General features: G+C 55.2%; 5 pseudogenes; all 5 read right to left on the bottom strand.

The window, feature by feature from the left end:
- Positions 1 to 593: 593 nt before the first annotated feature.
- Positions 594 to 712, bottom strand: LOC114674871 (5S ribosomal RNA; annotated as a pseudogene).
- Positions 713 to 4,335: 3,623 nt separating this feature from the next.
- LOC114674631 (5S ribosomal RNA) lies at positions 4,336 to 4,462 on the bottom strand (annotated as a pseudogene).
- A 5,275-nt stretch (positions 4,463 to 9,737) lies between these two features.
- On the bottom strand, positions 9,738 to 9,856 carry LOC114674822 (5S ribosomal RNA; annotated as a pseudogene).
- A 2,114-nt stretch (positions 9,857 to 11,970) lies between these two features.
- Positions 11,971 to 12,089, bottom strand: LOC114674779 (5S ribosomal RNA; annotated as a pseudogene).
- An 879-nt stretch (positions 12,090 to 12,968) lies between these two features.
- LOC114675026 (5S ribosomal RNA) lies at positions 12,969 to 13,087 on the bottom strand (annotated as a pseudogene).
- Between the last annotated feature and the right edge of the window lie 1,202 nt (positions 13,088 to 14,289).

The raw sequence follows: 14,289 nt of genomic DNA, 5'->3' as shown, positions 1-14,289 counted from the left end.
AAGAAAGAAAAGAGAGAAAGAAAGAAGTAAAGAAAGAGACAAAGAAAGAAAAGAGAGGGCCGGGCGCGGTGGCTCACGCCTGTAATCCCAGCACTTTGGGAGGCTGAGGCGGGCGGATCACAAGGTCAGGAGATCGAGACCACGGTGAAACCCCGTCTCTACTAAAAATACAAAAAATTAGCCGGGCACGGTTGTGGGCGCCTGTAGTCCCAGCTACTCGGGAGGCTGAGGCAGGAGAATGGCATGAACCCGGGAGGCGGAGCTTGCAGTGAGCTGAGATCGCGCCACTGCACTCCAGCCTGGGCGACAGAGCGAGACTCCGTCTCAAAAAAAAAAAAAAAAAAAGAGAAAGAAAGAAGTAAAGAAAGAAAGAAGAGAAGAAAGAATGAAAGAGAAAAAAGAAAGAAAGAGAGAAAGAAAAGAAAGAAAAAAGAAGGAAAGAAGGAAAGAAAGAAAAGAAAGAAGGAAAGAAAAATAAAGAAAGAAAGAAGGAAAAAAGAGACAAAGAAAGAAAAGAAAGAAAAAGAAAGGAGAGAGAGAGAAGGAAAGAAAGGAAGGTACAAAAGAAAGAAAGACAAGAAAGAAAGCAAAAAAGCCTACAGCACCTGGTATTCCCACGAGGTCTCTCATGCAAGTACTAAACAGTCCCAACCCTGTTTATCTTCCGAGATCAGACGAGATCGGGTGTGTTCAGCGTGGTATGGCCATAGCCTCCAGCAGAGGCACCTGGCTGCCCCAAGAACCTGGCCCAGTCATGCCCGAGGTCTTCCACCTGGCACCGCCGGCCCGGGGCCACCAGGATCATATCGGGATCCCCAAGCCACTCGCCCATGGCCTTCCCCTGGCTCCCGAGCTCCCAAGTTTCCACCACATTGGGCCTGCTCAGAACAGGGAGTGCTCCGAGGCGTCAGGGCCCAGGGCCCACGTTCCTGGAACCCTGTCCGGTCCTCCTCCCTGTCATGGAGTTATTCTTTTGGATCCCTGGCCACTGAGGAGCTCCTGTCAGGGCCCCTCTTGTCCCACCCAGCCAGAGCCGTCGTGGCTGGACAAGGTCAAACAGCCGGCCAAGCCGCACATGGTCTTTTTCTCACAATGCCCCCACCACGGTCACTTGTAATGACCAAGATGCGCCAGGTGGGCAAGAAGGCATGGGAGGTTGGGGGTTGGGGTATGGCCCTGCTTTGCCCCAGGCTGGCACTAGAACCGGCAACCTGATCTCCAGCAAGAGGGGCTGAGAGAAACCCAGACACACCCCACCATCACCAGGAGCAAATCCACAGCCCAACACACAGGCACACGTGGGAAATTGCACGCACACGCGCACACACACAGACACACACATACACGCGCACACACACAAGTGCACGCACACACAAACGACTTGAAGGAGATCAAGGAAGAGATGGATGGAGAGATTGAAAACGAGGGAGAGATACAGTGATCGAGAGAGACAGGGGAGGTGGAGAGGGAAAGAGACAGATAGCGAGGCGGAGAAAGAGAGAGGGACAGCGAAAGAGAGAGAGACAGAGAGACAGAGGGAAGGTGATAGAAGTAGCGCCACGTGCGGGGGCAAACCCAGAAGAGAGAGGCACAGGGAGGTAGAGAGCAAAATCGATAGAGCCTTGGAGAGGGAGCTCCCTACTCCGGTGTGCAGGGACGTTTTGAGCAGGCCGGGATAGGTTGGAGGGGGCTTGGACTGGGCCAGAACAGGGTGAACAGGCCGTCTATGCTAGAGGAGCAACGGAGCGCTGAGACGGGTTTTGTCCTGGATTAATTGTTTTCTTTGGAGGTGGGTTTCATAGGCTCCTTCCTTTGTTGGCACCACCCAGTGGTCTTGGTGCAGTGCGGTGGTCACATTGATTTGCAGACTGCGCCCGTCCTATTGGTGGGAGCCGTGTCACTGGGCGTGCCCACTGGGACTGAGGTCTGGGTCTCTGGCGTGTCCTCAGGACTGGAGTTTACACGAAGTTGGTGACAATGGGAATCCGGTGCACAGGGACTGTTTTACCAGTGGTTGGCGAGGCAACATCCTTCCCCCAGATAAAGTAGCCCTGAGTTCTGGAGTGGAGGTCTTGGCTAGTGTGTGTGGCACGCGCTGCCCCTGCCCTCCCCTTCCCCCAATTTGGAAGGCAGCGAACGATGAGTGGACTGAATCGTCTGGGCATTCCGGGAGCAGGAAGGCACCACGAACAGCAGGGAACCCGCGCTTGTACGGGCTCCTGGCAAGTCGGCGACAAGGCAGAAGCAGTCGGATGTTGCTCCCCAGTCGTGCTTTGGTAGCGGACCCCCCAGGAGGAGGTCTCCAGCTGTGATGAGGGTGTAGGCAGGCGATAAAGTGGGAGCAGAGTCAGGGGAGGTTGGGAAGCATGGCGACAGTAGGGGGAAGGAAGGGAGGGGGGAAGCCACAGAAGCTGCCTGCAGTGGATCATGCCTGTAATCCCAGCAATTTGGGAGGCCGAGGCAGGTGGATCACGAGGTCAGGAGATGCAGACCAGCATGGCTAACATGGTGAAACCCCATCTCTACTAAGACTACAATACATGAGCCGGACGGGGTGGAGGACGCTTATAGTCCCAGGTGCTCAGGAGTCTGAGGCAGGAGAATGACATGAACCCAGGATGCAGAGCTTGCAGTGAGCCGAGATCGCGCCACTGCACTGCAGCCTTTGTGACAGAGTGAGACTCTGTCTGGAAGAAAAAGAAGAAAGAGAGAAAGAAAAGAAAAGAAAAGAAAAAAGAAAAGAAAGAAAGAAAGAAAGAAAGAAAGAAAGAAAGAAAGAAAGGAAGGAAGGAAGGAAGGAAGGAAGGAAGGAAGGAAGGAAGGAAGGAAGGAAGGAAGGAAGGAAGGAGAAAGAAAGAAAAGAAAAGAAAGAACGAAAGAAAAGAAAAGAATGAAAGAAAGTAAGAAAGATAGAAAGAAAGGAAGAAAGAAACCAAGAAAAGAAAGAAAGAAGGAAAGAAGAAAGAAAGAAAGAAAGAAAGAGAGAGAGAGGGAAAGAAAAGGAAGAAGGAAAGAAAGAGAGAGAAAGAAAGAAGGAAAGAAAGAAGAAAGAAAGGAAGAAAGAAAGAAGGAAAGAAAGAGAGAAAGAAAAGAAACAAAGAGAGAGAGAAGGAAAGAAAGGAAGGTAGAAAAGAAAAAAAGACGAAAGAATGCAATAAAGACAACAGCACACGGTATTCAGAGACAGTCTCCCATCCAAGTACTAACCAGGTCCTACCCTGCTTATCTTCCGAGATCAGACAAGATGGGACACGTTCAGGGTGGTATGGTCGTAGACGCAGGCAGAGGCGCCTGGCTGCCACAAGTGCCAGGCCCAGCCATGACCGCCGGCGTGCAGCCAGGACCACCAGCCCGGGGCCTCGCAGCTCGTATCCGGACCCCCGAACCTCTCACCTGCGGCCTTAACCCGGATCCCGAGCTGCCAAGCTATCACCACATCGGGCCCGCTAGGAACAGCGAGTGCTCCCAGACGTCAGGGCCCAGGGCCCAGGGCCCAGGGCCCAGGATCCTGGGACCCCGTCTGGTCCTCCGCCCTGTCGCGGAAGTATTCGTTTGGATCCCTGGCAGCTTAGGAGCTCCTGTGAGGCCCCCTCTTGCCCCACCCAGCCAGAGACCTAAGGGTTGGTCAATGGCGAACAGGCGGCCCATGGCACTTGGCATTTTTCTCACAATGCCAACACCTGGGCCTGCGCCTTTGGGGTCCGGCCCCCTGCCCTCCCAGGCTGGAGCCAGGTTCCTGGCGGGAGGGCGGCTAGACAGAAGTGGTGGAATGCTGCTGCCTGGGGGTGCTTTGTTGGCACACCCCTAGAAGGAGGTCCCCGACTGCGGCAGGGGTGTAGAGGCACAATAAAGGGGGAGCAGAGTCAGGGGATGTTGGGATGCATGGCGATAGTAGGGGGAAGGGAGGGAGGGGGGAAGCCACAAAAGCCTACTGCTGGCCGGGTGCGGTGGACCACGCCTGTAATCCCAGCACTTTTGGGGACCGAGGCATGTGTATCACGAGGTCAGGAGATCCAGACAAGCCTGGCTTACACGGTGAAACCCCGTCTGTCGGGCAGGAGAATGGGGTGAACCCGGGATGCAGAGCTTGCAGTGAGCCGAGATAGCGCCACTGCCCTCCAGCCTGGGTGACAGAGCAAGAATCCGTCTGGAAAAAAAGACAGACAGACAGACAGACAGAAAGGAAAGAAGGAAGGAAGGAAGGAAGGAAGGAAGGAAGGAAGGAAGGAAGGAAGGAAGGAAGGAAGGAAGGAAGGAAGGAAGGAAGGAGACACTGAGAGAGAGAGAGAAGGGAAGAAAGAAAGGTAGAAAAAAAGGCAAGAAAGAAAGGAAAAAAGCCTACAACACCCGGTATACACAGGTGATCTCCCATCCAAGTACTAACCAGGCCCGACCCTGCTTATCTTCTTATCTTCCAAGATCAGATGAGATCAGAATCGTTCAGGATGGTATGGCAGTAGACGCCGGCAGAGGTGCCTGGCTGCCCTAAGAGCCAGCCCCAGCCGTGCCCACTGCCTTGCAGCCGGCAACACCAGCCCAGAGCCGCCAGGCTGGGATGGGGACACACGAGCTGCTCGCCCGTGGCCTTCCCCTGGCTCCTGAGCACCCGAGCTTCCACCAGGTCAGGCCCGCTTGAAACAGGAAGCGCTCCGAGGCGTCAGGGCCCAGGGCCCACGATCGTGGGACCACATCCAGTCCTCCCCACTGTTGCGGAGGTATTCTTTTGAATTTCTGGCCGCTCAGTAGCTCCTGGGTGGCCCCCTCTTACCCCATCCACCCAGTGCCGTCATGGCTGTCCAAGGGTGAACAGCCAGCCGAGCCACGCATGGCCTTTTTCTCACAATGTCCCCAACAAGGTCGCTTGTCCCGACCAAGACCTGGCAGTTGGGCAAGAGGGTGTGGTGGGTTGGAGGTTGGGGGATGGCCCTGCTTTGCCCCGGGCTGGCACTAGAGCCGGAAGCCTGATTCTGGCGAGAGGGGCTGAGGCACACACACAGACACACACACACACAGAGATACACACACATGCACGCACACACAAACGGCTTGAAGAAGAGCAAGGAAGAGATGGATGGAGAGATTGAAACCGAGGGAGGGAGAGAGACAGCCTTTGAGAGAGACAGGGGAGGGGGAGAGGGAAAGAGACAGAGAGACAGAGAAAGAGAGAGACAGAGAGACAGAGGGAAGGTGACAGAAGTAGTGCGAGGTGCAGGGGCAAACCCAGAAGTGAGAGGGGGAGGGAGCTAGAGAGTGAGAGTGATAGAGCCTTGGAGAGGGAGCGCCCTGCTCCGGTAGGTGGGGCGCTTTTGGGCAGGCCGCGATAGGGTGCAGGTGGCTTGGGCTGGGCCAGAACAGGGTGGTCAGGCTGTCCATGCAACAGGAGAGAGCTTTTGTCTTGGATTAATTGCTTGCTTTGGAGGTGGGAGTCGTGGGCTCCTTCCTTTGTTGGCACCTCCCTGTGCTCTTGGTGTGGTGCGGTGGGCCCCTTGATTTGTGGAGTGTGCCCTCCCGTTTGGCAGGAGCCATGGAACCGGGCGTGCCCACGGGACCTGAGGCCTGGGTCTCTGGTGTGTCCTCGGGACGGGAGTTTACACAGAGTTGGTGACAATGGGAAAACGGGTTCACAAGGACTGCTTTCCTGGTGGCTGGCAATGCAATGTCCTTCCCCGGATAAAGCAGCCCCTGCCTACTGGAGCGGAGGTGTTGGCTGGTGTATGTGGCACCCGCTGCCCCTGACCGCCCCTTCCCTCGGTTTGGAAGGTTCTGGTGGCACCTGATGGGTGGATTGAATCGCCTGGGCGTTCCGGTAATGGGAAGGCACCAGGAAAGGCAGGGAACCTGCGCCTGCACCTTTGGAGTCCAGCGCTCTGCCTTCCCGGGCTGAATCCAGGAGCCTGGCAGGGCGGCGGCGAGGTGGAAGCAGTGGGATGCCCGGTGGTGCTTTGGTGGCGGACTCCCAGGAGAATGTCCCTGGATGCAGCGCGGTTGTAGGTGGGCGTTAAAGCAGGAGCAGGGTCGCGGAGGTCGGGAAGCATGGTGACAGATGGGGGAAGGGAGGGGCAGGGGAAGCCACAAAAGCCTACAGCAGGCAGGGCACAGTGGATGAGGCCTGTAGTCCATCACTTTGTGTGGCCAAGGCGGATGGATCACGTAGTCAGGAGATCCAGACTAGCCTGTCTAACACGGTGAAACCCCATCTCTACTAAAACTATGAAACATGAGCCAGGCGTCGTGGCCTCGCCTGTACTCCCAGCTGCTCGGGAGGCTTAGGCAGGAGAACGGCATGAACCCCGGAAGAGGAGCTAGCAGTGAGCCGAGATCACGCCACTGTCCTCCAGCCTGGGTGACAGAGCAAGACTGCATTTGGAAGGAAAAGGAAAGGAAGGCAGGAAGGAAGGCAGGAAGGCAGGAAGGCAGGAAGGCAGGAAGGCAGGGAAGGAAGGAAGGAAGGAAGGAAGGAAGGAAGGAAGGAAGGAAGGAAGGAAGGAAGGAAGGAAGGAAGGAAGGAAGGAAGGGAGGAAGGAAAGGAAGGAAGGAAGGAAGGAAGGAAGGAAGGAAGGAAGGAAGGAAGGAAGGAAGGAAGGAAAAAGAAAGAAAGAAGAAAGAGAGAGAGAAAGAAAGAAGGAAAGATTAGAAAGTGAGAAATAAAGAAGGAAGAAAGAAAGAGAGAGAGAAAGAGGGAAAGATAATAAAGCGAGAAGGAAAGAAAGAAGAAAGAAAGATAGAGAGAAAGAAAAGAAGGAAAGCAAGAAGGAAGAAAGAAAGAAGAGAGAAAGAAAGAAAACAAACCAGAAAAACAAAAGAAGGAAATAATGAAAGAGAGAAAGAAAGAAGGAAAGACAGAAAGAAGGAAAGAAAGAGAGAAAGAAATAAAAGATAGAAAGAAAGGAGAGAAAGAAAGAGAGAGAAAGAATGAAAGAAAATAAGGAAAGAGAGAAAGAAAAGAAAAAAGAAGATAAAGAGAGAGGGTGAGAAAGAAAGAAAGATAGAAAGAAGAAAGGAAGAAAGAAAGAGGGAAAGAAAGAAAAAAGAGAGAGAGAGAAAGAAAAGAAAGAAGTAAAGAAAGAAATAAGAAAGAAAGAAAGAAAGAGAGAGAGAGAAAGAAAGAAAGAAAGAAAGAAAGAAAGAAAGAAAGAAAGAAAGAAAGAGAAAGAAAGAAAGAAAGAAAGAAAGAGAAAGAGAGAGAAGAGATCGGGGGCATTCTGGGTGGTATGGCAGGAGACACAGGCAGAGGAGCCTGGATGCCTCAAGAGCCCAGTCCAGCCGTGCTCGCAGGCCTCCAGCTGGTTCCGCCGGCCCGGGGCCTCCGGGCTCATATCGGGACCCCTGAGCCCTTCGCTCTCGGCCTTCCTCCGGGTCCCGATCTCCCGAGCTTCCACCACGTTGGGCCCACTCAGAACAGGGAGTGCTCTGTGGTGTCAGGGCCCAGGGATCACAATCCTGGGACCCCGTCCTGTCCTCCACCCTGTCATGGAGGTATTCTTTTGGATCCCTGGCCACTCAGGAGCTCCTGTGAGTCCCCATCTTGCCCCACCCAACCAGAGCCGTCAGAGCTGGCCAAGGGCCAACAGCCAGCCCAGCTGCGCGTTGTCTTTTTATCACAACACCCCCACCACAGTCGCTTGTCCTGACGAAGGCCCGGCCGGTGGGCAAGAGGGAGTGAGAGGTTGGAGATGGGGGATGGCCCTGCTTTGCCCCAGGCCGACACTTGAGCTGGCAGCCTGATAACCGGCCAGTGGGGCTGAGAGAAACCCAGACACACCCCACCACTACCAGGAGCAAATCCACTGCCCCACACAGAGACACACCTGGGCGATCGCATGCGGGAACCCACACACGCACATGCACACACACACAGACACACACACCCACACAGATGCACGCACACACAACCAGCTTGAAGGAGAGCAAGGAAGAGAAGGATGGAGAGATTGAAACTGACGGAGGGAGAGAGACAACCATCGAGAGAGACAGGGGATGGGGAGAGGGAAAGAGACAGACAGAGAGGCAAAGAGAGAGAGAGGGACAGAGACAGACAGAAACAGAGGTAATGCATCAGAAGTAGCGCGAGATGCAGGGGCAAACCAGGAAAACAGAGGGGGAGGGAGCTAGAGAGGGAGAGCAATAGAGTCTTGGAGAGATACCACCCTGAACCGGTAGGCAGGGCCCTTTTGAGCAGTCCTGGATAGGGTGGAGGGGCTTGGGTTCGGCCATAATAGGGTGGCCAGGCCGTCCATGCGAGAGGAGTAACGTGGAGTGCTGAGACAGGTTTTGTCTTGGATTAATTGCTTGCTTTGGAGGTGGGTTTCCTACACTCGTTCCTTTGTTGTCATCTCCCTGTACTCTTGGTGCAGGGCAGTGGACCCCTGGATTTACAGAGGGTGCTGGTCCATTTGGCGGGAGCCATGGCACCCGGCATGCCCACAGGGCCGGAGGCCTGGGTCTCTGGCATGTCCTTGGGACTGGAGTTTACAAGAAGTTGGTGGCAATGGGAATCCAGGTGCACAGGGACTGTTTTCCTGGTGGCTGGCGAAGCAATGTCCTTCCCCCAGATAAAGCAGCCCCTGTGCTCTGGAGCAGAGTTCCTGGCTGGCGTGTGTGGCACTCACTGCCCCTGCCTGCCCCTTCCCCCGGTTTGGAAGGTTGCAGTGGCGCCTGATGAGTGGATTGGATCGCATGGGTGTTCCGGGAGCAGGAAGGAACCAAGAACAGCAGGGAACCCACATCTGGGCCTTTGGGGTCTGGCCACCTGCCCTCCTGGGCTGGAGCCCTTCTCCTGGCTGGGCGACGGCAAGGCAGAAGCAGTGGGATGCTTCTGCCTGGTGGAGCTTTGGTGGCGGAACCCCAGAAGGAGGTTCCCGGCCCTGAAGGCATTGTAGGCAGGCGATAAACGGGGAGCAGAGTCAGGGGAGGTTGGGAAGCATGGTGACAGTAGGGGGAAGGGAGGGAGGGGGAAAGCCACAAAAGCCTACAGCAGGGCCGGGCGTGCTGGGTCTCGCCTGTAATCCCATCAATTTAGGAGCCCGAGGTGTGTGGATCACGAGATCAGGAGATCCATACAAGCCTGGCTAACACAGTAAAATGCCGTCTCTACTAAAACTACAAAACATGAGCCAGGTGTGGTGGCAGGCGCCTGTAGTCCCAGCTGCTCGGGAGGCTGAGGCAGGAGAATAGCGTGAACCTGGGAGGCGGAGCTTGCAGTGAGCCAAGATCCCGACACTGCCCTCCAGCCTGGGTGACAGAGTGAGACTCCGTCTGGAAGAGAAAGAAAGAGAGAGAGAGACAGAGAGAGAGAGAGAGAGAAGGAAAGAAAAGAAAGAAAAAGAAAGAAAGAAAGAAAGAAAGAAAGAAAGAAAGAAAGAAAGAAAGAAAGAAAGAAAGAAAGAAAGAAAGAGAGAGAGAGAGAGAGAGAGAAAGAAAGAAAGAAAGAAAGAAAGAAAGAAAGAAAGAAAGAAAGAAAGAAAGAAAGAAAGAAAGAAAGAAAGAGAAAGAGGAAGGAAGGAAGGAAGGAAGGAAGGAAGGAAGGAAGGGAGAGAAAGAAAGAGAGAGAGAGAAAGAAAGAAAGATGGAAAGAAAGAAGAAAGAGAGAGAGAAAGAAAGAAAAGAAAGAAAGAAGGAAAGAAAGAAGAAAGAGAGATTGAAAGGAAGAGAGAGAGAAAGAAAGAAAAGAGAGAAAGAAAGAAAGAAGAGAGAACGAGAAGTGAAGAAAGGAAGGTACAAAAGAAAGAAAGTAAAAAGGCCTAAAGTACCCGGTATTCCCAGACGGTCTCCCATCCAAGTACTAACCAGGCCCAACACTGCTTAGCTTCCGCGATCAGGCAAGATCGGGCGCGTTCAGGGTGGTATGGCCATAGACAGCAGCAGAGTCCCATGGCTGCCCCATGAGTGCCACCCAGCCATGCCTGCTGGCTTCCAACCGGCACCACCGGGTTCAGATCTGGACCCTGGAGCCGCTAGCCCGAGGCCTTTCCCTGGCTCCCAAGCTCCAGAGTTTCCACCACGTGGGGCCTGCATGGAACAGGGAGTGCTCCAAGGCATCAGGGCCCAGGGCCCACAATCATGACAGCCCATCCACCCTGTCTCAGAGGTATTCTTCTAGATCCATGGCCACTCGGGAGCTTCTGTGACGCCCCCTCTTGCCCCACCCACCCAGGGGTGTCAGGGCTGGTCAAGGGCAAACATGGCCTTTTTCTGAGAAGGCCCCTATCATGGACGCTTGTCCCAACCAAGGCCCAGCCTGTGGGCAAGAGGGCGTGGGGGTTTGGGGGATGGCTGATGGCCCTGGTTTGCCCCAGGCTGGCACTGGAGCTGGCAACCGGATCTCCGGAGAGAGGGGCTGAGAGAAACCCAGACACACCACACCACCATCAGGAGCAAATCCACAGGCCCACACACAGCCACATCCGGGTGGTCACATGTGGGAATGTACACACACGTGCATGCAGAGACACACACACACAGACATACACACATGCACGCACACACAAACAGCTTGAAGAAGAGCAAAGAAGAGATGTATGGAGAGATTGAAACCGAGGGAGGGAGAGAAACAGAGATCGAGAGAGACAGGGGAGTGGGACAGGGAAAGAGACAGAGAGGCAGAGAAAGAGAGAGGGACAGAGAAAGAGACAGAGACAGAGACACAGAGGGAAGGCGACAGAAGTATCGCAATGTGCAGGGGCACACCCAGAAGAGAGAGGGGGAAGAAGCTAGAGAGCAAGAGTGATAGAGCCTTTTAGAGGGAACAACCTGCTCTGTAGGCGGGGCCCTTTTGATCAGGCCGGGATAGGGTGGAGGGGGCTTGCACTGGGCCAGAATAGCTTGGCCAGGCCGTCCATTGGAGAGGAGCAATGGAGCGCTGAGACGGGTTTTGTCTTGGATTGATTGCTTGCTTTGGAGGTGGGTTTCATAGGCTCCTTCCTTTGTTGGCACCTCCCTGTGCTCTTGGTGCAGTGTGTGGGCCCCTTGATTTGCAGAGTGCACCCACGCATTTGGCGGGAGCCGTGACACCGGGAGTGCCCACGGTGCCTGAGGCCTGGGTCTCTGGCATGTCCTCGAGACTGGAGTTTACAAGTTGATGGCAATAGGGATCTGGGTGGACAGGGATGGTTTTCCTATTGGCTGGCAAAGCAATGTCTTCCCTCGGATAAAGTGGTCCCTGCATTGTGGAGCAGAGGTCTTGGCTGGCATGTGTGGCACCCACTGCCCCTGCCCGCCCCTTTCCCCACTTTGGAAGATTGCAGAGGCGCCGGATGAGTGGATTGAATTGCCTGGGCCTTCCGGGAGAAGGAAGGCACGGCGAATGGCATGGAACCTGCGACTGCGTCTTTGGGGTCCAGCCCCCTGCCCTCCTAGGCTGGAGAAGGGGCCCTGGTGGGCGATGGCGAGGTGGAAGCAGTGGGATGCTGCTGACCAGTGGTGTTTTGTGACGGACTGCCAGCAGGAGATCCCCAGCTGCAGCAGGGGTGTAGGTGGGCAATAAAGGGGGAGAAGTCAGGGGAAGTTTGGAAGCATGGTGACAGGAGGGGGAAGGGAGGGAGGGGTATGCCACAAAAGCCTACAGTAGGCCAGGTGTGGTGGATCAAGCCTGTAATGCCAGTACTTTGGGATGCCGAGGCGGGTGTATCACAACTTCAGGAGATCTATGCCAGCCTGGCTAATACGATGAAACTCGGTCTCTACTAAAACTGCAAAACATGAGCCGGGCGTGGTGATGGGCGCCTGTAGTCCCAGGTGCTCGAGAGGCTGAGGCAGGAGAATGGCGTGAACCCGGGAGGCGGAGCTTGCAGTGAGCCAAGATCGTGCCACTGCTCTCCAGCCTGGGTGACAGAGCTAGACTCCGTCTGGAAGAGAAAGAAAGAAAGAGAGAAAGAGGAAGGAAGGAAGGAAGGAAGGAAGGAAGGAAGGAAGGAAGGAAGGAAGGAAGGAAGGAAGGAAGGAAGGAAGGACAGACAAGAAAGAAAGCAAAAAACTCTACAGCACCCGGTATTCCCAGGCGGTTTCCCATCCAAGTACTAACAAGGCCCGACCCTGCTTAGCTTCAGAGATCCGAGGAGATCGGGCGCATTCAGGGTGGTATGGCCACAGATGCCCACAGAGGCGCCTGGTTGCCCCAAGAGCCCTGCCCAACCATACCCACTGGCTTCCAACTGGCAACGCCAGCCCGGGACCACAGGGTTCAGATCGGGACCCCAGAGCCACTCGCCCGCAGCCTTCCCCCAGCTCCCAAGCTCCCGAGCTTTCACCACGTCAGTCCCGCTCGGAACAGGGAGTGCTCCGAGGTGTCAGAGCCCAGGGCCCAGGTTCCTAGGACCCCGACCGGTCCTCCGAGGTGTCGCGGAGGTATTCTTTTGGATCCCTGGCCACTCAGGAGCTCCTGAGAGGCCCCCTCTTGCCCCACCCACCCAGAGCCCTCAGGGCTGGCCAAGGGTGAACAGCCGGCCCAGTCGTGTGGTCTTTTACTCACAACACCCCCACCACGGTCGCTTGTCCCGACCAAGACCCGGAAGGTGGGCAAGAGGGCGTGGGGTGTTGGCGGTTGGGGGATGTCCCTGCTTTGACCCAGGTTGGCACTAGAGCCGGCAGCCTGATCCCCAGGAGACGGGCTGAGAGATACCCAGTCACACCCCACCACCACCAGGAGCAAATCCACAGCTCCACACACAGACACACCCAGGCGCTCGCGTGCAGGATCCCACACACACGCGAGCACAGGCACATAGACACACACACACACGCACGCATACACACACAAATGGCTTGAAGAAGAGAAAGAAAGAAAGAAAGAAAGAAAGAAAGAAAGAAAGAAAGAAAGAAAGAAAGAAAGAAAGAAAAGAAAAGAAAAGAAACAAGAAAGAAAGAAAGAAAGAAAGAAAGAAAGAAAGAAAGAAAGAAAGAAAGAAAGAAAGAAAGAAAGAAAGAAAGAGAAGGGAAGAAAGGAAAGTAGATAAGAGAGAAAGACAGCAAAAAGCCTACAGCACCCAGTATTCCCAGGCAGTCTCCCATCCAAGCACTAACCAGGCCCAACCGTGCTTAGCTTCTGAAATCAGACGAGATCTGGCGCGTTCAAGTTGGTATGACCGCAAACGACAGCAGAGGCACCAGACTGCCCCAAGAGCCCGGCCCAGCCATGCCCGCCAGCTTCCAGTCGATACTGCCAGCCCAGGGCCGCTGGGCTCGAATCAGGAACCCCGAGCAGCTCGCCCAAGGCCTTCCCCTGGCTCCCAAGCTGCCGAGCTTCCACCACGTCGGGCCCCTTCAGAGCACGGAGTGCTCCAATGTGTCAGGTCCCAGTGCCCACGATCCTGGGACCCTGTCCGGTCCTCCGCCCTGTCTTAGAGGTATTCTTTTGGATCCCTGGCTGCTCAGGAGCTCCTGCGAGGCCCCCTCTTGCCCCACCCACCCAGAGTTGTCAGGGCTGGCCAAGGGCGAACAGCCGGCCCAGCCGCAAGTGGTCTTTTTCTCACAAAGCCCCCACCACGGTCGCTTGTCCCTACCAAGACCCAGCTGGTGGGCAAGAGAGCGTGGGGGGTGGGGCGTTGGGGGATGGCCCTGCTTTGCCCCGGGCTGGCACTAGAGCCGGCAGGCTGATCCCCAGCGACAGGGGATGAGAGAACCCCAGACACACCCCACCACACCCAGGAGCAAATCCACAGCCCCACACACAGACACACCCGGGTGCTCGCGGGCTGGAACTCACACATGGGCATGCACACACGCACAGACATACACACACACACACACACATGCATGCACACACAAAAGGCTTGAAGGAGAGCAAGGAAGAGATGGATGGAGAGATTGAAACTGAGGGAGGGAGAGAGACAGCAATTGAGGGACAGGGGAGGGGGAGAGGAAAAGAGACACACAGAGAGGCAGGGAAAGAGAGGGACAGAGAAAGAGACAGAGACAGACAGACAGAAGGAAGGCGACTGAAGTAGCGCAAGGTGTAGGGGCAAACCCAGAAGAGAGAAGGGGAGGGATCTAGGGAGTGAGATCAATAGAGCTGTGGAGAGGGAGCACCCTGCTCCGGTAGGCAGGGCCCCTTTGAGACGGCCGGGATAGGGTGGAGGGCGCTTGGGCTGGGGCAGAATAGGGTGGTCAGGCCTTCCATGCACGAGGAGCAACGGAGTGCTGAGATGGGTTTTGTCTTGGATTAATTGCTTGCTTTGGAGGTGGGTTTAGTAGGCTCCTTCCTTTGTTGGCACCTCCCTGTGCTCTTGGTGTGGTGCAGTGGGCCCCTTGATTTGCAGAGTGGCCCCGCTCATCTGGCAGGAGCCATGGAACCCG

This window comes from Macaca mulatta, chromosome 1, assembly GCF_049350105.2.
Source record: "Macaca mulatta isolate MMU2019108-1 chromosome 1, T2T-MMU8v2.0, whole genome shotgun sequence".
Taxonomy (NCBI): domain Eukaryota; kingdom Metazoa; phylum Chordata; class Mammalia; order Primates; family Cercopithecidae; genus Macaca; species Macaca mulatta.
Note: the sequence above shows the minus strand (reverse complement) of the source record. Positions and strands in the feature narration are given on the sequence as shown.